The sequence below is a fragment of the Leucopleurus acutus genome (genome assembly GCF_964270905.1).
Source record: "Leucopleurus acutus genome assembly, chromosome: 1".
Lineage (NCBI taxonomy): Eukaryota > Metazoa > Chordata > Mammalia > Artiodactyla > Delphinidae > Leucopleurus > Leucopleurus acutus.
Window position 1 is genome coordinate 119,462,860 of NC_139142.1, and position 27,465 is coordinate 119,490,324.

A 27,465-nucleotide genomic window follows, 5' to 3' on the forward strand; every position below is an offset into this window, starting at 1 on the left:
CTGTGTCTTTTTGATTTTAATTTCCCTAAGCTATAGGACCATAAGTGGAAGTGCCCTAGGCTCTGTTGCTTTGTTTTTTAGATGTTTCAGGAAACACGATACACTTCTCCAGAGTGGCTGTTGGCAATTTACATCCCGCCCACCAGCATAACAAGGCTCCCAGTTCTGCATGGCCTGTCCTGCCTTTCTGGATTTTACACTTTTTTCAGATGGCCCTTTTGACCGGGGGGCAGTGAGACTTCATTGTAGTGCAGATTTCCTTTGCAAGCTTGCTTGGTTGGCCAAAAAGGGCGTATGCGTTTTTTCCTGAATATATTCAGGAAAAAACGCATACGCCCTTTTTGGCCAAGTGCATCATTGTGGACGTTCTGCCTCTTTTCCTATGCTTTACATGCAATTCCCGTCTACCTCCTGAAATCGGTTTCCTGCAATTCTGCCCCGCTTTCAAGTCCTCTTGGCAGCCTTACTTCAATATATTTTTGGACGATAGCTGTCATTTATAACTCTGCAGGTTTGTGAATTACAGTGCCCCTGAGCTCCTTTCTTCAACTCGCTTTCTTGTGAGCTGGCCGCAACACCGCAGGATTGCTTCAGGCCCTAGTGTGGTTCCGGCACGGCACGCTGAGCCTTTGGTTAATTCCTCTTCCTGGTGGGAAATGAGAGTTAAATTTGCCCGTCCACACACCTCCAGCTAGTCTCTCATTGGTTCTCCCTATTCCTGCACATTTTCCGCAGAAATTGCAAACTGGGCCAAACAGGAGTTTAAAGGCACTGACTCTCCAAGTGGGGAGAGTGTTAGTAAAGCGTCTTGAATGTTGCACCCGAGTACCAGGGGACGAAAACTGAGACACATTTGAACACGTTTCCTGATCACACGGTGGATCATACTCTGTGTTCCACATGCATGTTTCAGCTGAAGGAAGAATCCCTTAAACCTGGAGAGTTGAGACCCATGGAATGGGTACCATGCAGTATGACTTCAAAGGGTCTGCATTTGCTCACCGAACCTCACCAATCCTATCACTGCTGCGTTTAAGCAGCCGTACACAGGCTTGATTCTCTTTCGGAGACATAAATCTGTAGGTTTTAAGATTATTTCTAGTCAGGTATATTCTTAGGCGTTTAATATGGGATGTTGAGTCCACTGCGTTGAACAAGGAGTAGCTCTTGTCTATTACATATTTGGCTTATGGAACGGTATCTGTGCTAATTTCAATCTCTGGTTTCATGCAGCACCCCAACTCACCTTTCCCCTCAATCAAGCATAAGTTGGTTTTCTACATTTGAGACCCTGTTCTGTTTTGTAATTCAGTTCTTGTGTAGCCAAGTTTACCTTCCGTGTAGTAGTGATATCTTCTGGTGTTTCTTTTTCTGTGTGACTTATTTCACTTAGAATCATCATACCTGAATCCACTCATTATCTGCTACGGGCCTGATGACATAGATTTCATTGCTGAGTGATATTGCATTGTACGTAAGTACCACAACTTCTTTATCCATTTTTTGCTTTCTGTGATATTGAACTTGTACCGTAAACGAGGTTCTTGTAAACAGAGCCGTCCCAAACTTTGGGGTGGCTTTGTGTTTTTGATTTTAATTGCCCTAATCTATAGGACCATAAGTGGAAGTGCCCTAGGCTCTGTTGCTTAGTTTTTTAGATGTTTCAGGAAACACCATACACTTCTCCAGAGTGGCTGTTGGCAATTTACATCCCGCCCACCAGCATAACAAGACTCCCAGTTCTCCATGGCCTGTCCTGCCTTTCTGGATTTTACACTTTTTTCAGATGGCCCTTTTGACCGGGGGGCAGTGAGACTTCATTGTAGTGCAGATTTCCTTTGCAAGCTTGCTTGGTTGGCCAAAAAGGGCGTATGCGTTTTTTCCTGAATATATTCAGGAAAAAACGCATACGCCCTTTTTGGCCAAGTGCATCATTGTGGACGTTCTGCCTCTTTTCCTATGCTTTACATGCAATTCCCGTCTACCTCCTGAAATCGGTTTCCTGCAATTCTGCCCCGCTTTCAAGTTCTCTTGGCAGCCTTACTTCAATATATTTTTGGACGATAGCTGTCATTTATAACTCTGCAGGTTTGTGAATTACAGTGCCCCTGAGCTCCTTTCTTCAACTCGCTTTCTTGTGAGCTGGCCGCAACACCGCAGGATTGCTTCAGGCCCTAGTGTGGTTCCAGCACGGCACGCTGAACCTTTGGTTAATTCCTCTTCCTGGTGGGAAATGAGAGTTAAATTTGCCCGTCCAGACACCTCCAGCTAGTCTCTCATTGGTTCTCCCTATTCCTGTACATTTTCCGCAGAAATTGCAAACTGGGCCAAACAGGAGTTTAAAGGCACTGACTCTCCAAGTGGGGAGAGTGTTAGTAAAGCGTCTTGAATGTTGCACCCAAGTACCAGGGGACGAAAACTAAGACACATTTGAACACGTTTCCCGATCACACGGTGGATCATACTCTGGGTCCCACATGCATGTTTTAGCTGAAGGAAGAATCCCTTAAACCTGGAGAGTTGAGACCCATGGAATGGGTACCATGCAATATGACTTCAAAGGGTCTGCATTTGCTCACCGAACCTCACCAATCCTATCACTGCTGCGTTTATGCCGCCGTACACACGTTTGATTCTCTTTCGGAGACATATAAATCCACAGGTTTTAAGATTCTTACTAGTCAGGTGTATTCTTAGGCGTTTAATATGGGGTGTTGAGTCCACTTCGTTGAGCAAGGAGTAGCTCTTGTCTATTGCATATTTGGCTTATGGAACGGTATCTGTGCTAATTTCAATCTCTGGTTTCATGCAGCACCCCAACTCACCTTTCCCCTTAAGCAAGCATAAGTTGGTTTTCTACATTTGAGACCCTGTTCTGTTTTGTAATTCAGTTCCTGTGTAGCCAAGTTTACATTCCGTGTAGTAGTGATATCTTATGATGTTTCTTTTTCTGTGTGACTTATTTCACTTAGACTCATCATACCTGCATCCACTCATTATGCTGCTACGGGCCTGATGACATAGATTTCATTGCTGAGTGATATTGCATTGTACATAAGTACCACAACTTCTTTATCCATTTTTTGCTTTCTGTGATATTGAACTTGTACCGTAAACGAGGTTCTTGTAAACAGAGCCGTCCCAAACTTTGGGGTGGCTGTGTCTTTTTTATTTTAATTTCCCTAAGCTATAGGACCATAAGTGGAAGTGCCCTAGGCTCTGTTGCTTTGTTTTTTAGATGTTTCAGGAAACACCATACACTTCTCCAGAGTGGCTGTTGGCAATTTACATCACGCCCACCAGCATAACAAGGCTCCCAGTTCTCCATGGCCTGTCCTGCCTTTCTGGATTTTACACATTTTTCAGATGGCCCTTTTGACCGGGGGGCAGTGAGACTTCATTGTAGTGCAGATTTCCTTTGCAAGCTTTCTTGGTTGGCCAAAAAGGGCGTATGCGTTTTTTCCTGAATATATTCAGGAAAAAACGCATACACCCTTTTTGGCCAAGTGCATCATTGTGGACGTTCTGCCTCTTTTCCTATGCTTTACATGCAATTCCCGTCTACCTCCTTAAATCGGTTTCCTGCAATTCTGCCCCGCTTTCAAGTCCTCTTGGCAGCCTTACTTCAATATATTTTTGGACGATAGCTGTCATTTATAACTCTGCAGGTTTGTGAATTACAGTGCCCCTGAGCTCCTTTCTTCAACTCGCTTTCTTGTGAGCTGGCCGAAACACCACAGGATTGCTTCAGGACCTAGTGTAGTTCCGGCACGGCATGCTGAGCCTTTGGTTAATTCCTCTTCCTGGTGGGAAATGAGAGTTAAATTTGCCCGTCCAGACACCTCCAGCTAGTCTCTCTTTCGTTCTCCCTATTCCTGTTCATTTTCCACAGAAATTGCAAACTGGGCCAAACAGGAGGTTAAAGGCACTGACTCTCCAAGTGGGGAGAGTGTTAGTAAAGCATCTGGAATGTTGCACCCGAGTTCCACGGGACGAAAACTGAGACACATTTGAACACGTTTCCCGATCACACGGTGGATCATACTCTGGGTTCCACATGCATGTTTTAGCTGAAGGAAGAATCCCTTAAACCTGGAGAGTTGAGACCCATGGAATGGGTACCATGCAATATGACTTTAAAGGGTCTGCATTTGCTCACCGAACCTCACCAATCCTATCACTGCTGCGTTTATGCCGCTGTACACACGCTTGATTCTCTTTCGGAGACATATAAATCCGTAGGTTTTAAGATTATTTCTAGTCAGGTATATTCTTAGGCGTTTAATATGGGGTGTTGAGTCCACTTCGTTCAGCAAGGAGTAGCTCTTGTCTATTGCATATTTGGCTTATGGAACGGTATCTGTGCTAATTTCAATCTCTGGTTTCATGCAGCAACCCAACTCACCTTTCCCCTTAAGCAAGCATAAGTTGGTTTTCTACATTTGAGACCCTGTTCTGTTTTGTAATTCAGTTCCTGTGTAGCCAAGTTTACATTCCGTGTATTGGTGATATCTTATGATGTTTCTTTTTCTGTGTGACTTATTTCACTTAGAATCTTCATACCTGAATCCACTCATTATGCTGGTACGGGCCTGATGACATAGATTTCATTGCTGAGTGATATTGCATTGTACGTAAGTACCACAACTTCTTTATCCATTTTTCGCTTTCTGTGATATTGAACTTGTACCATAAACGAGGTTCTTGTAAACAGAGCCTTCCCAAACTTTGGGGTGGCTGTTTCTTTTTGATTTTAATTTCCCTAAGCTATAGGACCATAAGTGGAAGTGCCCTAGGCTCTGTTGCTTTGTTTTTTAGATGTTTCAGGAAACACCATACATTTCTCCCGAGTGGCTGTTGGCAATTTACATCCCGCCCATCAGCATAACAAGGCTCCCAGTTCTCCATGGCCTGTCCTCCCTTTCTGGATTTTACACATTTTTCAGATGGCCCTTTTGACTGGGCGGCAGTGAGACTTCATTGTAGTGCAGATTTCCTTTGCAAGCTTGCTTGGTTGGCCAAAAAGGGCGTATGCGTTTTTTCCTGAATATATTCAGGAAAAAACGCATACGCCCTTTTTGGCCAAGTGCATCGTTGTGGATGTTCTGCCTCTTTTCCTATGCTTTACATGCAATTCCATTCTACCTCCTGAAATCGGTTTCGTGCAATTCTGCACCGCTTTCAAGTCCTCTTGGCAGCCTTACTTCAATATATTTTTGGACGATAGCTGTCATTTATAACTCTGCAGGTTTGTGAATTACAGTGCCCCTGAGCTCCTTTCTTCAACTCGCTTTCTTGTGAGCTGGCCGCAACACCGCAGGATTGCTTCAGGCCCTAGTGTGGTTCCGGCACGGCATGCTGAGCCTTTGGTTAATTCCTCTTTCTGGTGGGAAATGAGAGTTAAATTTGCCCGTCCAGACACCTCCAGCTAGTTTCTCATTGGTTCTCCCTATTCCTGTACATTTTCCGCAGAAATTGCAAACTGGGCCATACAGGAGGTTAAAGGCACTGACTCTCCAAGTGGGGAGAGTGTTAGTAAAGCGTCTGGAGTGTTGCACCCGAGTACCAGGGGACGAAAACTGAGACACATTTGAACACGTTTCCTGATCACACGGTGGATCATACTCTGTGTTCCACATGCATGTTTTAGCTGAAGGAAGAATCCCTTAAACTTGGAGAGTTGAGACCCATGGAATGGGTACCATGCAATATGACTTCAAAGGGTCTGCGTTTGCTCACCGAACCTCACCAATCCTATCACTGCTGCGTTTATGCCGCTGTACACACGCTTGATTCTCTTTTGGAGACATATAAATCCGTAGGTTTTAAGATTATTTCTAGTCAGGTATATTCTTAGGCGTTTAATATGGGGTGTTGAGTCAACTTCGTTCAGCAAGGAGTAGCTCTTGTCTATTACATATTTGGCTTATGGAACGGTATCTGTGCTAATTTCAATCTCTTGTTGTATGCAGCACCCCAACTCACCTTTCCCCTCAAGCAAGCATAAGTTGGTTTTCTACATTTGACACCCTGTTCTGTTTTGTAATTCAGTTCCTGTGTAGCCAAGTTTACATTCCGTGTAATAGTGATATCTTATGATGTTTCTTTTTCTGTGTGACTTATTTCACTTAGAATCATTGTACCTGAATCCACTCATTATGCTGCTACGGGCCTGATGACATAGATTTCATTGCTGAGTGATATTGCATTGTACGTAAGTACCACAACTTCTTTATCCATTTTTCGCTTTCTGTGATATTGAACTTGTACCGTAAACGAGGTTCTTGTAAACAGAGCCATCCCAAACTTTGGGGTGGCTGTGTCTTTTTGATTTTAATTTCCCTAAGCTATAGGACCATAAGTGGAAGTGCCCTAGGCTCTGTTGCTTTGTTTTTTGGATGTTTTAGGAACACTATACACTTCTCCAGAGTGGCTGCTGGCAATTTACATCCCGCCCATCAGCATAAAAATGCTCCCAGTTCTCCATGGCCTGTCCTGCCTTTCTGGATTTTACACTTTTTTCAGATGGCCCTTTTGACCGGGGGGCTGTGAGACTTCATTGTAGTGCAGATTTCCTTTGCAAGCTTTCTTGGTTGGCCAAAAAGGGCGTATGCGTTTTTTCCTGAATATATTCAGGATAAAACGCATACGCCCTTTTTGGCCAAGTGCATCATTGTGGACGTTCTGCCTCTTTTCCTATGCTTTACATTCAATTCCCGTCTGCCTCCTGAAATCGGTTTCCTGCAATTCTGCTCCGCTTTCAACTCCTCTTGGCTCCCTTACTTCAATATATTTTTGGAAGATAGCTGTCATTTATAACTCTGCAGGTTTGTGAATTACAGTGCCCCTGAGCTCCTTTCTTCAACTCGCTTTCTTGTGAGCTGGCTGCAACACCAAAGGATTGCTTCTGGTCCTAGTGTGGATCCGGCACGGCACGCTGAGCCTTTGGTTAATTCCTCTTCCTGGTGGGAAATGAGAGTTAAATTTGCCCGTATAGACACCTCCAGCTAGTTTCTCATTGGTTCTCCCTATTCCTGTACATTTTCTGCAGAAATTGCAAACTGGGCCATACAGGAGGTTAAAGGCACTGACTCTCCAAGTGGGGAGAGTGTTAGTAAAGCGTCTGGAGTGTTGTACCCGAGTACCAGGGGACGAAAACTGAGACACATTTGAACACGTTTCCCGATCACACGGTGGATCATACTCTGTGTTCCACATGCATGTTTTAGCTGAAGGAAGAATCCCTTAAACCTGGAGAGTTGAGACCCATGGAATGGGTACCATGCAATATGACTTCAAAGGGTCTGCATTTGCTCACCGAACCTCACCAATCCTATCACTGCTGCGTTTATGCCGCTGTACACACGCTTGATTCTCTTTCGGAGACATAAATTCAAAGGTTTTAAGATTCTTACTAGTCAGGTATATTCTTAGGCGTTTAATATGGGGTGTTGAGTCCACTTCGTTGAGCAAGGAGTAGCTCTTGTCTATTACATATTTGGCTTATGGAACGGTATCTGTGCTAATTTCAATCTCTGGTTTTATGCAGCACCCCAACTCACCCTTCCCCTTAAGCAAGCCTAAGTTGGTTTTCTACATTTGACACTCTGTTCTGTTTTGTAATTCAGTTCTTGTGTAGCCAAGTTTACATTCCATGTATTAGGATATCTTATGATGTTTCTTTTTCTGTGTGACTTATTTCACTTAGAATCATCGTACCTGAATCCATTCATTATGCTGCTACGGGCCTGATGACATAGATTTCATTGCTGACTGATATTGCATTGTACGTAAGTACCACAACTTCTTTATCCATTTTTTGCTTTCTGTGATATTGAACTTGTACCGTAAACGAGGTTCTTGCAAACAGAGCCGTCCCAAACTTTAGGGTGGCTGTGTCTTTTTGATTTTAATTTCCCTAAGCTATAGGACCATAAGTGGAAGTGCCCTAGGCTCTGTTGCTTTGTTTTTTGGATGTTTCAGGAAACACCATACACTTCTCCAGAGTGGCTGTTGGCAATTTACATCCCGCCCATCAGCATAAAAAGGCTCCCAGTTCTCCATGGCCTGTCCTGCCTTTCTGGATTTTACACTTTTTTCAGATGGCCCTTTTGACCGGGGGGCAGTGAGACTTCATTGTAGTGCAGATTTCCTTTGCAAGCTTGCTTGGTTGGCCAAAAAGGGCGTATGCGTTTTTTCCTGAATATATTCAGGAAAAAACGCATACGCCCTTTTTGGCCAAGTGCATCATTGTGGACGTTCTGCCTCTTTTCCTATCCTTTACATGCAATTCCAGTCTACCTCCTGAAATCGGTTTCCTGCAATTCTGCCCTGCTTTCAACTCCTCTTGGCAGCCTTACTTCAATATATTTTTGGACGATACCTGTCATTTATAACTCTGCAGGTTTGTGAATTACAGTGCCCCTGAGCTCCTTTCTTCAACTCGCTTTCTTGTGAGCTGGCCGCAACACTGCAGGATTGCTTCAGGCCCTAGTTTGGTTCTGGCACGGCATGCTGAACCTTTGGTTAATTCCTCTTCCTGGTGGGAAATGAGAGTTAAATTTGCCCGTCCAGACACCTCGAGCTAGTCTCTCATTGGTTCTCACTATTCCTGTTCATCTTCCACAGAAATTGCAAACTGGGCCAAACAGGAGGTTAAAGGCACTGACTCTCCAAGTGGGGAGAGTGTTAGTAAAGCGTCTGGAATGTTGCACCCGAGTACCAGGGGACTAAAACTGAGACACATTTGAACACATTTCCCGATCACATGGTGGATCATACTCTTGATTCCACATGGATGTTTTAGCTGAAGGAAGAATCCCTTAGACCTAGATAGTTGAGACCGATGTAATGGGTACCATGCAATATGACTTCAAAGGGTCTGCATTTGCTCACCGAACCTCACCAATCCTATCACTGCTGCGTTTATGCCGCTGTACACACGCTTGATTCTCTTTCGGAGAAATATAAATCCATAGGTTTTAAGATTCTTACTAGTCAGGTATATTCTTAGGCGTTTAATATGGAGTGTTGAGTCCACTTCGTTGAGCAAGGAGTAGCTCTTGTCTATTACATATTTGGCTTATGGAACGGTATCTGTGCTAATTTCAATCTCTGGTTTTATGCAGCACCCCAACTCACCTTTCCCCTTAAGCAAGCATAAGTTGGTTTTCTACATTTGAGACCCTGTTTTGCTTTGTAATTCAGTTCCTTTGTAGCCAAGTTTACATTCCGTGCATTAGTGATACCTTATGATGTTTCTTTTTCTGTGTGACTTATTTCACTTAGAATCATCATGCCTCAATCCACTCATTATGCTGGTACAGGCCTGGTGACACAGATTTCATTGCTGAGTGGTATTCTGTTGTACATAAGTACCGCAACTTCTTTATCAATTATTTGTTCTCTGGGATATTTAACTTGTACTGTAGAAGAGGCTCCTGTAAACAGAGCCGTTGTAAATTTTGGGGTGGCTGTGTCTTTTTGATTTTAATTTCCCTAAGCTATAGGACCATAAGTGGAAATGCCCTAGACTCTGTTGCTTTGTTTTTCAGATGTATCAGGAAACACCACACACTTCTCCAGAGTGGCTGTTGGCAATGTACATCCCGCCCATCAGCATAACAAGGCTCCTTTTTCCCCATGGCCTGTCTTGCCTTTCTGGATTTTACACTTTTCTCAGATGGCCCTTTAGACCGGGGGGAAGTGACACTTCATAGTAGTTCGGATTTCCATTGCAAGCTTGCTTGGTTTGCCAAAAAGGGCGTATGTGTTTTTTCCTGAATATATTCAGGAACAAACTCATACGCCCTTTGTTGCCAAGTGCATCATTGTCGATGTTCTGCCTCTTTTCCTATGCTTTAAATGCAAATCCAGTCTACCTCCTGAAATCGGTTTCCTGCAATTCTGCCCCGCTTTCAAGTCCTCTTCGCAGCCTTACTTCAATATATTTTTGGACGTTATCTGTCATTTATAACTCTGCAGGTTTGTGAATTACAGGGCCCCTGAGCTCCTTTCTTCAACTCGCTTTCTTGTGAGCTGGCCGCAAACCCGCAAGACTGCTTCAGGCCCTAATCTGCTTCTGGCAGGGCACGCTGAGCCTTTGGTTAATTCCTCTTCCTGGTGGGAAATGAGTGTTAAATATGCCCGTCCAGACACCTACCTCACTCTCAACCCCTTGGTGATGTGGGTCCTCTGGTTTGTGGCCACTTTTGCTGGGTTCCTCACCTTTCGATGATGTGGCCCCACTAGTGTGAGGACACTCCTGCTTGGTTCTCATCCACGTGGTTATGTGGACCCCCTGGTGAGAGTCTGTTCCTGGCTTTGTTCCTCACCCACCTGTGAGGGAGACCCTCTGCTGATAGGTCACTCCTGCATGGCTGGCACACATTGCCTTGGTGAAGTCAGCCGTGTGGTGGCAGTTGGAGCGTGCTGGGAATCTCTTCCCCCCGGTGATGAGGGCCCTCTTGCATCAGGCCCTGACTGCTGGGCTCACCAACTTTTCTTAGTGAGCCCAGTGATGCTTTGGCACTCCTCTTAGGATCCCATCTCCATGGGGATGTGGGCCTTCTGCTCTGAGGTCCCAACGGCTGGGTTGTTCACATTTTCATGATGTGGGCTCTCTGGTGTTAGTTCACAGAAGCCTGGATCCCATAGCCTCTGTGCTCTTGGCCACCTGCTGGGAGGTTCCAACTGCTGGATTCCTCACTTTTTTAAATTTTTGGGCCCTCTGTTGTGAGGATCCTCCTGCCTGCCTCACTCCCAGCCCCTTCGTGATGTGTGTCGTCTGGTTTGAGGCCACATGTGCTGGGTTCCTCACCTTTCGATGATGTGGGACCAATGGTCTTAGGAGACTCCTGCCTGGTTCACATCCCCTTGGTGATGTGGGCCCTCTGTTGAGAGTCTGATCCTGGCTGGGTTCCTCACCCATCTGTGAGGTGGGCCATCTGATGTGAGGTCACTCCTGCCTGGCTTGCTCACCTCGCCTTGTGGACATGAGCCCTCTGGTGGCACTTGGAGCCTGCTGGGAGCCTCCTCTCCTCGGTGATGAGGGCCCTCTGGCATCAGGCCCTAACTGCTGGGCTCCCCACATTTTGTGATGTGTGCCCAGTGGTGCGAGGACACTCCAGCCAGGTTCACATCCCCATTGGGGTGTGGGCCTTCTGCTCTGAGGTCCCAAAGCCTGGGTTGCTCACAGTTTCATGATGTGGGCTCTCTGCTGTTAGTTCACTCCTGCCTGCATCCCATAGCTTCTGTGCTCTGGACCGCCTGCTGGGAGGTTCCAACTGCTGGATTCCTCACCTTTCTTATTCTTTGGGCCCTCTGTTTTTAGGCTACTCCTGCCTGCCTCACTCCCGTTCCCTTTGTGATATGTGTCCTCTGATTTGAGGCCACATGTGCTGGGTTCCGCACCTTTCGATGATGTGACCCCACTGGAGGGAAGACAGTCCTGACTGGTTCCCATCCCCTTGCTGATGTGGGCCCTCAGGTGAGTGTCTGATCCTGGCTGGGTTCCTCACCCTTCTGTGAGGTGGGCCCTCTGCTGTGAGGTCAATCATGCCTGTCTGGCACACGTCACCTTGGCGACGTGGGCCCTCTGGTGGCAGTTGGAGTGTGCTGGGATCCTCCTCCCCTCGGTGATGAGGGCCCTCTTGCCTTAGGCCATAACTGCTGGGCTCCCCACATTTTCTGATGTGCGCCAAGTGAGTGAGGAGACTCTTGCCAGGTTCCCATCCCCATGGCGATATGGGCCTTCTGCTCTGAGGTCAAAACGGCTGGCTTGCTCACAGTACCATGATGTGGGCCCTCTGCTGTGAGTTCACTCCGGCAAGGATCCCTTATCATCGGTGCTCTGAGCCGCCTGCTGGGAGGTTCCAACTGCTGGATTCCTCAACTTTTTTATTCTATGTGCCCTCTGTTGTGAGGCTCCTCCTGCCTGCCTCACTGCCAGCCCCTTGGTGATGACTGTCCTATGGCTTGAGGCCACATGTGCTGCGTTCCTCACCTTTTGATGATGTGACCCCACTCGTGTGAGGACACTCCTGCCTGGTTCCCATCCCCTTGGTGAGGTGGGCCCTCTGGCGAGAGTCTAATCCTGGCTGGGTTCCTCAACGTTCTGTGAGGTAGGCCCTCTGCTGTGAGGTCACTCCTGCCTGGCTGGCACACGTCACCTTGGAGACGTGAGCCCTCTGGTGGCAGTTGGAGCGTGCAGGGCGCCTCCTCCTCTCGGTGATGACGGCCCTCTGGCGTCAGGCCCTAAATGGTGGGCTCCCCACATTTTCTGATGTGCGCCCAGTGGTGCGAGGACACTCCAGCCAGGTTCCCATTCCCATGGGGATGTGGTCTTTCTGCGCTGAGGTCTCAACTCCTGGGTTGCTCACAGTTTTGTGATGTGGGCCCTCTGCTGTGAGTTCACTGTGGCCTGGATCCCATAGCCTCGGTGTTCTGGGCCGCCTGCTGGAAGGTCTAAATGCTGGAATCCTCACGTTTTTTATATTATGTGCCCTGTGTTGTGAGGCTACTCCTGCCTGCCTCACTCCAAGGCCCTTGGTGATGTGGGTCCTCTGGTTTGAGGACACATGTGCTGGGTTCCTCACCTTAAGATGATGAGGCCCCACTGGTGTGAGGATAATCCTGACTGGGTCCCATCCCCTTTGTGATGTGGGCCCTCTGGTGAGAGTCTGATCCTGGCTGGGTTCCTCACCCATCTGTGAGGTGGGCCCTCTACTATCAGGTAACTCTTGCCTGGGTTGCTCACCTCGCCTTGTTGACATGAGCCCTCTGGTGGCAATTGGACTCTGCTGGGAGCCTCCTCAGCTCTGAGATGAGGGCCCTCTGACGTCAGGCCCTAACTGCTGGGCTCCCCAACTTTTCTTAGTGAACCCAGTGTTGCTCAAGCACTCCTCTTAGGTTCCCATCCCCATGGGGATGTGGGCTTTCTGCTCTGAGGTCCCAATGCCTGGGTTGCTCACAGTTTCATGATGTGGGCTCTCTGCTGTTAGTTCACTCCTGCCTGCATCCCATAGCTTCTGTGCTCTCGGCCGCCTGCTGGGAGGTTCCAAATGCTGGATTCCTCAATTTTTTTATTCTTTGGGCCCTCTGTTTTTAGGCTACTCCTACCTGCCTCACTCCCATCCCCTTTGTGATGTATGTCCTCTGATATGAGGCCACATGTGCTGGGTTCCTCACCTTTCGATGATGTGGCCCCACTGGTGGGAGGACAGTCCTGACTGGTTCCCATCCCCTTGGTGTTGTGGGCCCTCTGGTGAGAGTCTCATCCTGCCTCGGTTCCTCACCCTTCTGTGAGATAGGCCCTCTGCTGTGAGGTCACTACTGCCTGGCTGGCGCATGCCACCTTGTAGACGTGGGCCCTCTGTTGGCAGTTGGAACCTGCTGGGAGTCTCCTCCCCTCAGTTATGAGGGCCCCCTGGCATCAGGCCCTAACTGCTGGGCTCCTAACATTTTCTGATATGTGCTAAGTGGTGCAAAGCCACTCCTGCCAGGTTCCCATCCCAATGGGGATGTGGGCCTTCTGTTCTGAGGTCCCAACAGCTGGGCTGCTCACAGGTTCATGATGTGGGCCCTCTGCTGTGAGTTCACTGCGGCCTGGATCCCATAGCCTCGGTGCTCTGGGCCACTTGCTGGGAGGTTCCAACTGCTGGATTCCTCAACTTTTATATTCTATGGACCCTGTGTTGTGAGGCCAGTCCTGCCAGCCTCATTCCGAACCCCTTGGTGATGTGGTTCCTCTGGTTTGAGGACACATGTGCTGGGATCCTCACCTTTCGATGATGTTGTCCCACTGGTGTGGGGACACTCCTGCCTGGTTCCCATCCCCTTGGTGATGTGGGCCCTCTGGTGAGAGTCTGATCCTGGCTGTGTTCCTCACCCTTCTGTGAGGTGGGCCCTCTGCTGTGAGGTCACTCCTGCCAGGCTGGCACACATCACCTTGGCGACGTTGGCCCTCTGGTGGCAGCTGGAGCCTGCTGGGAGCCTCCTCCTCTCGGTGATGAGTGCCCTCTAGCGTCAGGCCCTAACTTCTGAGCACCCCACGTTTTCTGATGTGAGCCCAGTGATGCCAGGACACTCCTGTCATGTTCCCATCACCATGGGGATGTGGGCCTTCTGCTCTGAGGTCCCAATGTCTGGGTTGCTCACAGTTTCATGATGTGGGCTGTCTGGTGTTAGTTCACTCTGGCCTGGTTCCTCTAGCCTCTGTGCTCTGGGCCGCCTGCTGGGAGGTTCCAACTGCTGGATTCCTCACCTTTCTTATTTTTGGGCCCTCTGTTATGAGGCTCCTCCTGCCTGCCTCACTCCCAGCCCCTTGGTGATGGGTGTCCTATGGTTTGAAGCCACATGTTCTGGGTTCCTCACCTTTAGATGATGTGGCCCTACTCATGTGAGGACACTCCTGCCTGGTTCCAATCCATTTGGTGATGTGGGCCCTCTGGTGCGAGTCTGATCCTGACTGGGTTCGTCACACTTCTCTGAGGTGGGCCCTCTGCTGTGAGGTCATTCGTGCCTGGTTGGCACACATCGCCTTGGCGACGTCAGCCCTCTGGTGGCAGTTGGAGCCTGCTGGGAGCCTCCTTCCCTTGGTGATGAGGGTCCTCTGGCGTCAGGCCCTAACTGCTGGTCGCCCAAAATTTTCTGATACGTTCTCAGTGGTGCGAGGACACTCCTACCAGAATTCCATCCCCATGGGGATGTGGGCCTCCTGCTCTGAGGTCCCAATGGCTGGGTTGCTCAGTTTCATGACATGGGCCCTCTTCTGTGAGTTCACTGTGGCCTGGATCCCATGGCCTCGGTGCTCTGGGCCGCCTGCTGGGAGGTTCCAACTGCTGGATTCCTCACTTCTTTATTCTATGGGCCCAGTGTTGTGAGGCTACTCCTGCCTGCCTCACTCCGAGGTCCTTGGTGATGTGGGTCCTCTGGTTTGAGGACACATGTGCTGAGTACCTCAGCTTTTGATGATGTGGCCCCACTGATGTGAAGACACTCCTGCCTGGTTCCCATCCCCTTGGTGATGTGGGCCCTCTGGTGAGAGTCTGATGTTGGCTGGGTTTCTCACCCTTCTGTGAGGTGGGACCTCTGCTGTGAGGTAACTCCTGCCTGGCATGCTCACGTTGCCTTGGCAATGTGAGCCCTCAGGTGGCAGTTGGAGCCTGCTGGGAATCTCCTCCCCTCAGGTATGAGAGCTCTGGATAAAACACATATGCCCTTTTTTGCCAAGTGCATTATTTTCCAAGTTCTGTCTCTTTTCCTATGCTTTAAGAGCTACTCCCGTGTACGTTCTGAAATCAGTTTCCAGCAATTCTGCCCCGCATTCAAGTCCTCTTCGCAGCCTTACTTCAGTATAATTTTGGATGATAGCTGTCATTTATAACTCCGCAGGTTTCTGAATTACAGTGCCCCTGAGCTCCTTTCTTCAACTCGCTTTCTTGTGAGCTGGCCGCAACACCGCAGGATCTCCTCAGGCCCTAATCTAGTTCCAGCATGGCACGCGGAGCCTTTGGTTCATTTATCTTCCTGGTGGGAAATGAGAGTTAAATTTGCCCGTCCAGACACCTACAGATAGTCTCCCATTGCTTCTCCTTATTCCTGTTCATCTTCCGAAGAAATTGCAAACTGGGCCAAACAGGAGGTTAAAGGCACTGACTCTCCAAGTGGGGAGAGTGTTAGTAAAGCGTCTGGAATGTTGCACCCGAGTACCAGGGGACGAAAACTGAGACACATTTGAACACGTTTCCCGATCACACGGTGGATCATACACTCCGTTCCACATGCATGTTTTAGCTGAAGGAAGAATCCCTTAAACCTGGAGAGTTGAGACCCATGGAATGGGTACCATGCAATATGACTTCAAAGGGTCTGCATTTGCTCACCGAACCTCACCAATCCTATCACTGCTGCGTTTATGCTGCTGTACAGACGCTTGATTCTCTTTCGGAGACATATAAATTCAAAGGTTTTAAGATTCTTACTAGTCAGATATATTCTTAGGCGTTTAATATGGGGTGTTGAGTCCACTTCGTTGAGCAAGGAGTAGCTCTTGTCTATTACATATTTGGCTTATGGAACGGTATCTGTGCTAATTTCAATCTCTGGTTTCATGCAGCACCCCAACTCACCTTTCCCCTTAAGCAAGCATAAGTTGGTTTTCTACATTTGAGACCCTGTTCTGTTTTGTAATTCAGTTCCTGTGTAGCCAAGTTTACATTCCGTGTATTAGGGATATCTTATGATGTTCCTTTTTCTGTGTGACTTATTTCACTTAGAATCATCGTACCTGAATCCACTCATTATGCTGCTACGGGCCTGATGACATAGATTTCATTGCTGAGTGATATTGCATTGTACGTAAGTACCACAACTTCTTTATCTATTTTTCGCTTTCTGTGATATTGAACTTGTACGGTAAACGAGGTCCTTGTAAACAGAGCCGTCCCAAACTTTGGGGTGGCTGTGTCTTTTTGATTATAATTTCCCTAAGCTATAGGACCATAAGTGGAAGTGCCCAAGGCTCTGTTGCCTTGTTTTTTGGATGTTTCAGGAAACACCATACACTTCTCCAGAGTGGCTGCTGGCAATTTACATCCCGCCCATCAGCATAACAAGGCTCCCAGTTCTCCATGGCCTGGCCTGCCTTTCTGGATTTTACACTTTTTTCAGATGGCCCTTTTGACCGGGGGGCAGTGAGACTTCATTGTAGTGCAGATTTCCTTTGCAAGCTTGCTTGGTTGGCCAAAAAGGGCGTATGCGTTTTTTCCTGAATATATTCAGGAAAAAACGCATACGCCCTTTTTGGCCAAGTGCATCATTGTGGACGTTCTGCCTCTTTTCCTATGCTTTACATGCAATTCCCGTCTACCTCCTGAAATCGGTTTCCTGCAATTCTGCCCCGCTTTCAACTCCTCTTGGCAGCCTAATTCAATATATTTTTGGAAGATAGCTGTCATTTATAACTCTGCAGGTTTGTGAATTACAGTGCCCCTGAGCTCCTTTCTTCAACTCGCTTTCTTGTGAGCTGGCCGCAACACCGCAGGATTGCTTCAGGCCCTAGTTTGGTTCCGGCACGGCATGCTGAGACTTTGGTTAATTCCTCTTCCTGGTGGGAAATGAGAGTTAAATTTGCCCTTCCAGACACCTCCAGCTAGTCTCTCCTTGGTTCTCCATCTTCCTGTTCATCTTCCACAGAAACTGCAAACTGGGCCAAACAGGAGGTTAAAGGCACTGACTCTCCAAGTGGGGAGAGTGTTAGTAAAGCGTCTGGAATGTTGTTCCCGAGTACCAGGGGATGAAAATTGAGACACATTTGAACACGTTTTCCGATCACACGGTGGATCATACTCTGGGTTCCACATGCATGTTTTAGCTGAAGGAAGAATCCCTTAAACCTGGAGAGTTGAGACCCATGGAATGGGAACCACGCAATATGACTTCAAAGGGTCTGCATTTGCTCACCGAACCTCACCAATCCTATCACTGCTGCGTTTATGCCGCTGTACACACACTTGATTCTCTTTTGGAGACATATAAATCCATAGGTTTTAAGATTCTTACTAGTCAGGTATATTCTTAGGCGTTTAATATGGGGTGTTGAGTCCACTTCGTTGAGCAAGGAGTAGCACTTGTTTATTACATATTTGGCTTATGGAACGATATCTGTGCTAATTTCAATCTCTTGTTGTATGCAGCACCCCAACTCACCTTTCCCCTTAAGCAAGCATAAGTTGGTTTTCTACATTTGACACCCTGTTCTGTTTAGTAATTCAGTTCCTGTGTAGCCAAGTTTACATTCCGTGTAGTAGTGATATCTTATGATGTTTCTTTTTCTGTGTGACTTATTTCACTTAGAATCATCGTACCTGAATCCACTCATTATGCTGCTATGTGCCTGATGACATAGATTTCATTGCTGAGTAATATTGCATTGTACGTAAGTACCACAACTTCTTTATCCATTTTTCGCTTTCTGTGATATTGAACTTGTACGGTGAACAAGGTTCTTGTAAACAGAGCCGTCCCAAACTTTGGGGTGGCTGTGTCTTTTTGATTTTAATTTCCCTAAGCTATAGGACCATAAGTGGAAGTGCCCTAGGCTCTGTTGCTTTGTTTTTTGGATGTTTCAGGAAACACCATACACTTCTCCAGAGTGGCTGCTGGTACTTTACATCCCGCCCATCAGCATAACAAGGCTCCCAGTTCTCCATGGCCTGTCCTGCCTTTCTGGATTTTACACTTTTTTCAGATGGCCCTTTAGACCGGGGGGCAGTGAGACTTCATTGTAGTGCAGATTTCCTTTGCAAGCTTGCTTGGTTGGCCAAAAAGGGCGTATGCGTTTTTTCCTGAATATATTCAGGAAAAAACGCATACGCCCTTTTTGGCCAAGTGCATCATTGTGGACGTTCTGCCTCTTTTCCTATGCTTTACATGCAATTCCAGTCTACCTCCTGAAATCGGTTTCCTGCAATTCTGCCCCGCTTTCAACTCCTCTTGGCAGCCTTACTTCAATATATTTTTGGAAGACAGCTGTCATTTATAACTCTGCAGGTTTGTGAATTACAGTGCCCCTGAGCTCCTTTCTTCAACTCGCTTTCTTGTGAGCTGGCCGCAACACCGCAGGATTTCTTCAGGCCCTAGTTTGTTTCCGGCACGGCATGCTGAGCCTTTGGTTAATTCCTCTTCCTGGTGGGAAATGAGAGTTAAATTTGCCCGTCCAGACAGCTCCAGCTAGTCTCTCATTGGTTCTCCCTATTCCTGTTCATTTTCCACAGAAATTGCAAACTGGGCCAAACAGGAGGTTAAAGGCACTGACTCTCCAAGTGGGGAGAGTGTTAGTAAAGCGTCTGGAATGTTGCACCCGAGTACCAGGGGACGTAAACTGAGACACATTTGAAAAAGTTTTCCGATCACACGGTGGATCATACTCTGTGTTCCACATGCATGTTTCAGCTGAAGGAAGAATCCCTTAAACCTGGAGAGTTGAGACCCATGGAATGGGTACCATGCAATATGACTTCAAAGGGTCTGCATTTGCTCACCGAACGTCACCAATCCTATCACTGCTGCGTTTATGCCGCCGTACACACGCTTGATTCTCTTTCGGAGACATATAAATCCATAGGTTTTAAGATTATTTCTAGTCAGGTATATTCTTAGGCGTTTAATATGGGGTGTTGGGTCCACTGTGTTGAGCAAGGAGTAACTCTTGTCTACTACATATTTGGCTTATGGAACGGTATCTGTGCTAATTTCAATCTCTGGTTTTATGCAGCAACCCAACTCACCTTTCCCCTTAAGCAAGCATAAGTTGGTTTTCTACATTTGAGACCCTGTTCTGTTTTGTAATTCAGTTCCTGTGTAGCCAAGTTTACATTCCGTGTAGTAGTGATACCTTATGATGTTTCTTTTTCTGTGTGACTTATTTCACTTAGAATCATCGTACCTGCATCCACTCATTATGCTGCTACGGGCCTGATGACATAGATTTCATTGCTGAGTGATATTGCATTGTACGTAAGTACCACAACTTCTTTATCCATTTTTCGCTTTCTGTGATATTGAACTTGTACCGTAAACGAGGTTCTTGTAAACAGAGCCGGCCCAAACTTTGGGGTGGCTGTGTCTTTTTGATTTTAATTTCCCTAAGCTATAGGACCATAAGTGGAAGTGCCCTAGGCTCTGTTGCTTTGTTTTTTACATGTTTCAGGAAACACCATACACTTCTGCAGAGTGGCTGTTGGTAATTTACATCCCGCCCACCAGCATAACAAGGCTCCCAGTTCTCCATGGCCTGTCCTGCCTTTCTGGATTTTACACTTTTTTCAGATGACCCTTTTGACCGGGGGGCAGTGAGACTTCATTGTAGTGCAGATTTCCTTTGCGAGCTTGCTTGGTTGGCCAGAAAGTGCGTATGCGTTTCTTCCTGAATATATTCTGGAAAGAACGCATACGCCCTTTTTGGCCAAGTGCATCATTGTCGACGTTCTGAGTCTTTTCATATGTTTTCAGTGCAATTCCAGTCTACCTCCTGAAATAGGTTTCCTGCAGTTCTGCCTTGCTCTCAGTGCCATTTCATAGCCTTACTTCAATATACTTTTGGAAAATAGTTGGCCTTTATAACTCTGCAGGTTTTTGAATTGCAGTGGCCCTTAGCTCCATTTTTTAGCTCTTATTTTTGTGATCTTGCCTCATATCCACAGGATTTCTTCAGGCCCTATTCTTCTTCTGGGGCGCCTTGCTCTGCCTTTGGTTAATTCTTCTTCCTGAATTGAAATTAGAGTGACATGTGCCCATTGAAACCGCTACAGCTATTTTCTCACTGGTTCCCCCTATTCCCATTCATCCTCCGCACTAACTGCAGACTGTGCGATACCGGAACTTAAAGGCATTGACTCTCCATGTGGAGATGTTGTTAGTAAAGTGGCTGGAATGTTGATCCGGAGCCCCAGGAGAGGAAAATGAGGTGCATTTTAGAAACCTTTCCCGATCATATGGTATACCATCTGCTGGATTTCCCATGCATGGTTTAGCTGTAGGAAGATTCCCTTCAACTTGGAGTGTTGGGACCCTTGGAATAAGTAGCATGAAGTATTGCATTAAACTTTCGGCAGTTGCTCACCAAAGCTCTCCAATCCTTTCAGCCCCAAGTGTCCAGCCTTATGTCTTATCCAGCTGTGGGTTTATATGTGGTCATTCCAGGTTGCATCACAGCCCCTGAGTGAATTTTGTAAGAATTTTTCTCTCTTTCATTGTTTCTGCGTTTTGGTTTTAAAATTTATTTCTATAATGGGGTTTAGCTCATTTTCACTGCTGTGTTTGTGCCGCTCTGCTCACACTTGATTCCCTTATGGAGATATATCAATACATGGGTTTTAAGATTCTTATTACTCAGATATATTTCTCTGCGGTTTATAGGGTGTGTTGAGGCCAGTTCATTGAGCAAGGTGTAGATCTTGTCTGATACCTATTTGGTTTATTGAACGGTATCTGTGCTAATTTCAAACTCTGGTTTTATGCATCACCCCACCTCTCCTTTCCCCTTAAGCTGACATAAGTGTGTTTTCTAAATGTGAGACACTGTTCTGTTTTGTAATTCATTTTTTGTGCAGCCATATTTATCCTCCCTCTATAAGTGATATCTTATGATATGTTTCTTTTTCTGTTTGACTTATTTCAAGTAGTATTATCGGACCTCAATCCACTCTTTATCCTTCTACTAGCCTTATTACATTGATTTCATGGTGAAGAGATATTCCATTGTACATAAGTACCACATTTTCTTTATCCATTGTTCTCTTTCCTGGGATATTTAAGGTGTACTGAAGTTGAGGTTCTTGTAAACAGAGTAGCCCTAAACTGTGGTGTGCTTGTGTCTTGTTGATTTTTAGACTTCCCTAGATATACTCCCGTGATTGGAAGTGCCCTATGCTCTGTCGCTCTGTTTTTTAGATGATTTAGGAACCACCATACACTTCTCCAGAGTGGCTCTCGGCAGTTCACACACTGTCCATCAGCGTATAAAGGCTCCCTGTTCTCCATGGCCTGTCCTGCATTTCTGGTTTTTACAATTTTTTCGGATGGCCCTTTTGACCGGTGGGAAATGAGACTTCTTTGTTGTGCACATTTGCATTGCTTGCTTGCTTGGTTGCCCATAAAGTGCGTATGCGTTTTTTCCTGGATATATTCAGGAAAAAACGCATACTCCCTTTTGGGCCAACTGCATCATTGTCGAAATTCTGCCGCTTTTCATGTGCTTTAAAGGCGAGTCCAATCTATCTCTTGAAATCTGTTTCTTGCAATTCTGTCTTGCATTCAGATCCTCTTCTTTGCCTTACCTCAACATATTTTTGGACGTTAGTTTTCATTTATAACTCTGCAGGTTTGTGAATTGCAGTGACCCTGAGCTCCATTTTTTAAGTTGCTCTTTTGTGAGCTGGTCTCAAAACCGCAGGATTGCTTCAGGCCCTATTTTGGCTCCGGCGAGGCGGGCTGAGCCTTTTTTTAATTCTTATTCTTAATGGGAAATTAGAGTGACATGTGCCCGTCCAAACCCCTACAACTATTCTCTCATTGGTTCCCCCTGTTCCCGTTCATCCTCCTCACAATTTGCAAAATGTGTGAAACAGAAGTTTAAATGTGCTGATTCTCTAAGTGGGGAGATTCTAAGTAACGTGGCTGGAATGATGAACAGGAGCACCAGGAGAGGATAAATGAGGTGCATTTTAGACACATCTCCCGATCACATGGTGTACAGTCCTCTGGGTTTTCCATGCATGTTTTAGCTGTAGGAAGATTCCTTGAACCTGCAGATTTGGGACCCATTGAATGGGTACCAGGTAGTATTACTTTAAAAGGTGTGCATTTCCTCACCCAACCTCACATTTCTCTTAGCGCGAACAGTTTCCAGCCTTATGTCTCATCCTGCTGTGGGTCTAGATGTGTTCAATCCATGTTGCATCACCGTCCCTGAGGAAAAGTTGTAAGAGGTTTTCTCTGTCTCTCTGTCGTTTATTTTTTTCAATTTATTACTATGTTGTTTACAGCTGATTTTCAAAGCTCTGTTTCTTGCTGCTGTACATCCACTTGATTCACGTACAGAGAGACATCAATAATTTCTTTTTCAGATTCTTACCAGTCATAGATATTCTTTTCCGGTGACTTGAGTGTGCTGAGTGCAGTTCTTTTAGCTACCGTGTAGGCCTTGTTGATTATCAGTTTGGTATTTGGAATGGTATCTTTGCTAATTTCAACCTCCTGGATGATGCCTCACCCCTCCCCACCTTTCCCGTTTAGCAGCCTTACGCGTGTTTTCTACATATTTATGTCACTTAGAATGATCATACGTAACTCCTCCGGAGTTGTTACAACTGGCCATATTTCATTGATTTCCAGGCTGAGTAATATTCCACTCTACATAAGTACCACATCTCTATCCATTTTTTCCCTCCAGAGACATTTAAGTTATATCCTAGTCGAGGATCTTTTAAACAGAGAGGCAGTAAACATTGGGGTGCCTGTGTCCTCTCGATTTTTGTTTTTCCCAAGATATACGCCCATGAGTGCAAGTGCCCTATGCTCTGTAGCTCATTTTTTAGATGCTTTAGTAAACACAATACACTTCTCCAGAATGGCCGTTGGCAATATACATTTCCACTATAAGCCTCACAGGGCTCCCTCTTCTCCTTGCCCTGTCCTGCATTTCTGGCGTTTACACTTTATGAGGATGGCTCTTCTGACTGATGCGAAGTGATATCTTTTGTAGTATTGATTTCCAGTGCCCACCTGTTTGGTTGGCTAAAAAAGTGTATGCTCTTTTCTTGAATATATACAGAAAAAAACGCATACAGCCTTTTTGGCCAACTGCAATGTCGGCAATGTTCAGCCCCTTTTCTTGTGCTTAATGGCGAGTCCTTTCTACCTCCTCAAATCCCTTTCCTGCCATTCTCCCTTGCTTGCCAATCCTCTTCTCTGACTTTCCTCAAGACATTTTTCAGTGATAGATATTTTCAACTCTGCAGTTTCGTGAATTTTACTGCCCCTGAGTTCCATTGTTCAACTTGTGTTTATGGGAACTGGCCACAAAGCAGTGGGATTTCCTCAAGCCCTATACTGTTTCCATGGGCAACCCTAGCCTTTGGTCAATTCATCTTCCTGATTGGAAATTAGAGTGACATGTGCCTGTCTGAACACCTAGGACTTGTCTCTCATTGTTCCTCATCCTTCCGCTTCATCCTCTGGACAAATTCCAAACTGTACGCAACAGGATGTTGACAGTGTTGACATCTCCAAGTGGGGAGACTGTTAGTAAAGACGCTGGAGGGGTGAACCCGAGCACCAGGAGATGAGGAGATGAGATGCCTTTTCCAAACTCTTCCCGATCAGACGGTATACCATCCTCTGGATGTGACAGACATGTTTTAGCAGTAGGAAGAGTCCCATTCATGTAAGGAGAACACCAGGGCTTTTTCAAAATCAGTGTCTCCCCGAAACCCAAACTGGGGAGTTTTTTAAGCTACGGCTACACATATGTTCATTAAGGGCCTTGGGAAGTAGGCAGAGTCCAAACTTTAGATGACTGAAGTCTTCAGGGTCAGAAGCACTCACCACCGGCTTCCCTTAGGTTACACTTTAACTGTCATTGATAGATGATGTCAATAAAAATATCTATTCTTTTTCCGATTATTTCCCCTTATAGGTTATTGCACAATATTGAGTGTAGTTCCCTGTGCTATACAGTAGTTCCTTGTTGATGATCTATTTTATACATAGCAGTGTGTATGTGTTAATTCCAAACTGTTAATTTATCCCTCCTCCCACCTTTCCCCTTTGGTAATAATAAATTATAAGATTTTATACTTCTCAGAAATGGGGGAGCTGAAAGAGAGGTATCATTTTCAATGGAAAAGCATTTAAAACAAGATTGAAGCTTTAACCAAGATTATTAGATGTACATCCTTGGAAAGAAATCACTTCATTTCTCTAATATTGACCTGACAAATAAGACAAACCTTTTCACTGAACTTGCTTATAATAAAGTGATGGAAATATCAAATGGAAGTGTTAGAAACATCTTATTTTACCCGAGCCTTATAAACTGTTCTATGTTAACTACAGTTTGGCTCACACATCTGTTCATTGAAGTTACAATAGTCTCAATTTCTGTTACTGATCCTCCAGAGTGGACCCCAACAAGGGTCCCCCTGCCCAGTGTCATTGGGGCCAACAGATCGAGACTGAGTTTGGTTCCCAAGCAAAGGAAACTTTATATTTTCATCAGAGAATGGAGAGGTGAGAGCATGCACTACCCCGTGGGCTGTGGGCTGGGCTGCTGTGTAGAGATCCTGTCAGAGTCAGTGGGAGGGAGGGGGCGGAGCTCTCAAGGGCCGGGTTGGCTGCAGCTCAGGCTCTATATCTCGGAGTCTGCACTGGGCCCCAGGAGCTGAGGTGTCGACCCAGCCATTCTGCACCAGGAAATCTGGTCTGAAGTGCCGGGTGTGGAACCTCTGCATGCGGGACCCTAGGAGCACGTGAAATTAGACAAAGCACAAAGGATAAAAAAGGTCAGACTTGACTTTATTGCCCACATTCTATTTTTATCTCCCAGGGATTTTTAATGGGCTTTGCTGGGGACAAACCCCTCCTCTGCCTTTTGTCCCGTTCCTCATTCTTGGAGTGCTGAGGGTGCAGACCCTTCTTCTGTAACTGCTGAGTGCTGAGTTGGGAGCCCTCATACCAGGGGATGAGGGTCAGAACTTCTCCCCAGCAGCCTCCAGGTGACGTTGATTGGCCCCAGGACCCCTGCCTCCCTGCTCGTCCGCCTGAGCACCAGCATTGGGAGTGTTATAGATTCTAATGACCTTTAAGGGTCCAGGAAAGAGATGTGCAGAGACGCTGTGGGGGCCGGTTTCACCCCGCCCCACATTTGTTCGGCCACCTTAGGCTGACCGTTTCTGCCAGCCTAGATGCTCTGACCAGTAGTCTGCTCTTTCTTCAATTAGGCCCCTGAATTAACGTAAAAACAGCACCAGGTGTCAGAGCCCTGCCCGCTCAACTCCCAGACAGTCCAGGGTCAGTGGTGATCAAGGACCATGATGGCCACTGAGTCAACAGCCTTTTGAAGTAAACAGGAGTCCAGCCGGTCTTATTGGCCACCATCATCACGGTGTCTGTAGGCTTTTCTATGGTGACGGTGTGATATACGGTTCCCCCGCCAAGATAATTAGCTCCCCTCCGGGTGCAGGAAGTCCTGCAAGCAGTAGTCTACTCCTTCGGGACACACTATTGTTGTTTTATGAGAGAAACTCCAGGTCAAGTGATGTTCACACGAGTCGTCATGGTGCCCTGTTGCCCCCGGTTATCTCTCTGGATGTTGGAGTTGGAGGGCCTCCTCACTCGAGGTCGGTGTGTCCACGGAGCGAACCCTGCAACTTCAGGGCATGGTTGGTGATTAGGATCACCACGTGGGGTCCTTTTCCCTTAGGAGGGAGGTGGCCTTTTGGGCTGCTGATTTCCAGGTTTTTAGATACCGCCAGTATCTTGGCCAGATGTGGCAGTGGGCCAAGCCCCTTGGTGACTGTAGTTTATCCTACCTGGATGGCATTCTTGCGTTGTTCCATTTCAAGTGGTCCCAGTTTTTGCACTAATTCTCCAATGGCGATTCACCTTTCACCGGGAATGGAAAGGTCAAAGGGTTTAGCTCAATTAGGGAGTTCCAGGGCAAGGGTCTGAATTGACTGCTCTTTCCATTCTTGAAAGGCCACTTCTGGATTCTGTTCAAAAGGATCATCATCTTTTCCTTTCAGTGTTTCATATAGAGGCCCAGCTAGTAGACTGTAGTTAGGGATCCAGAAGCAGCAAACCCTGGCCTCCCCAGGAACCCCTAAGCTGTCTTCTAGTTTTAGAAAGGGGTAAGGCTGCAAATGGTTTCTTCCCTTTCCTGGGATGGGCTTCTCTGACCTTGTGTGAGAATGAAGCCCAGGCAGGTCACTGCAGTCTGTGATATTTGAGCTTTTTCTTGGACAACTTCTATCCTTTATTGGCTTGGTAGTTCAGAGGCCTCCTTAGTAGGGCTGGCGATCAGAATGTCGTCTGCATATTGAAGGAGGGTTTCCTTTTCCAGAGGTAGAACTTTTCGGTCTTTAGCTAAGCTTTCCCCAAAGATGGTGTGGGAATTTTTGAACCCTTGGGGCAAGACGGCCCGGAAGTATTGTTTTAGTTGTATGTTGAGTCCTGCCACTCACAAGCCAAAATTTCTTGTGACTCTGGGACTAATGGAATACAAAAGAAGGCATCATTGAAGACTAATACAGAATACCATGTCCTGGTGGTTGGTAGAATGACCAGCAGGGTGTAGGAATCAGGAGCAACTGGAGGTATATCCTCGGTGGCTTCACTGACTGTCCTGACATCCTTTACCAGGTCCCCAGCAGCCCATGGGGCTCTCGTGGTCAGGCCAATCCCAGGATATGGAGCTCTCCTGGGCAGGTACCCCACCCCCAACCCAGCCCACGGGGCTCTCATGGTCAGGCCCCTCCCAGGATACAGAGCTACCCTTGCAGGTACCGTGGCAGGGCTGGGCACACAGGAACCGTGCACATAGCCCTCATTGAAGAGCACCCCCAGCTCACCTGTCGCTCAGAGCTGACACAGAGCACCTCAGAGCAGGACTTGAACTAACAAACAGCAGCTCCGACAGGTCTGTGACCCTGGGCATCACTCTGTGTGGCCTCCCTCCACCTGGTCTTCCAGAGACTTCCACTGCACCCAGGGCACCAGGCCTCTGTCTCCAACCACCACCCACCCCTCCTCTCCCTGACTCCTGGGTTCCTCTCATTAGGAGAGGGTTTTCTTGAAGTTGTCTCCCACTCATGGGCCAGATAAAATGATTAGAAAACAAGCCAAAGCTGCAGCCCCTTGTCTATCCTGACTCTCAGGAGCCCACACCTGTTCCTTGGACCTGGC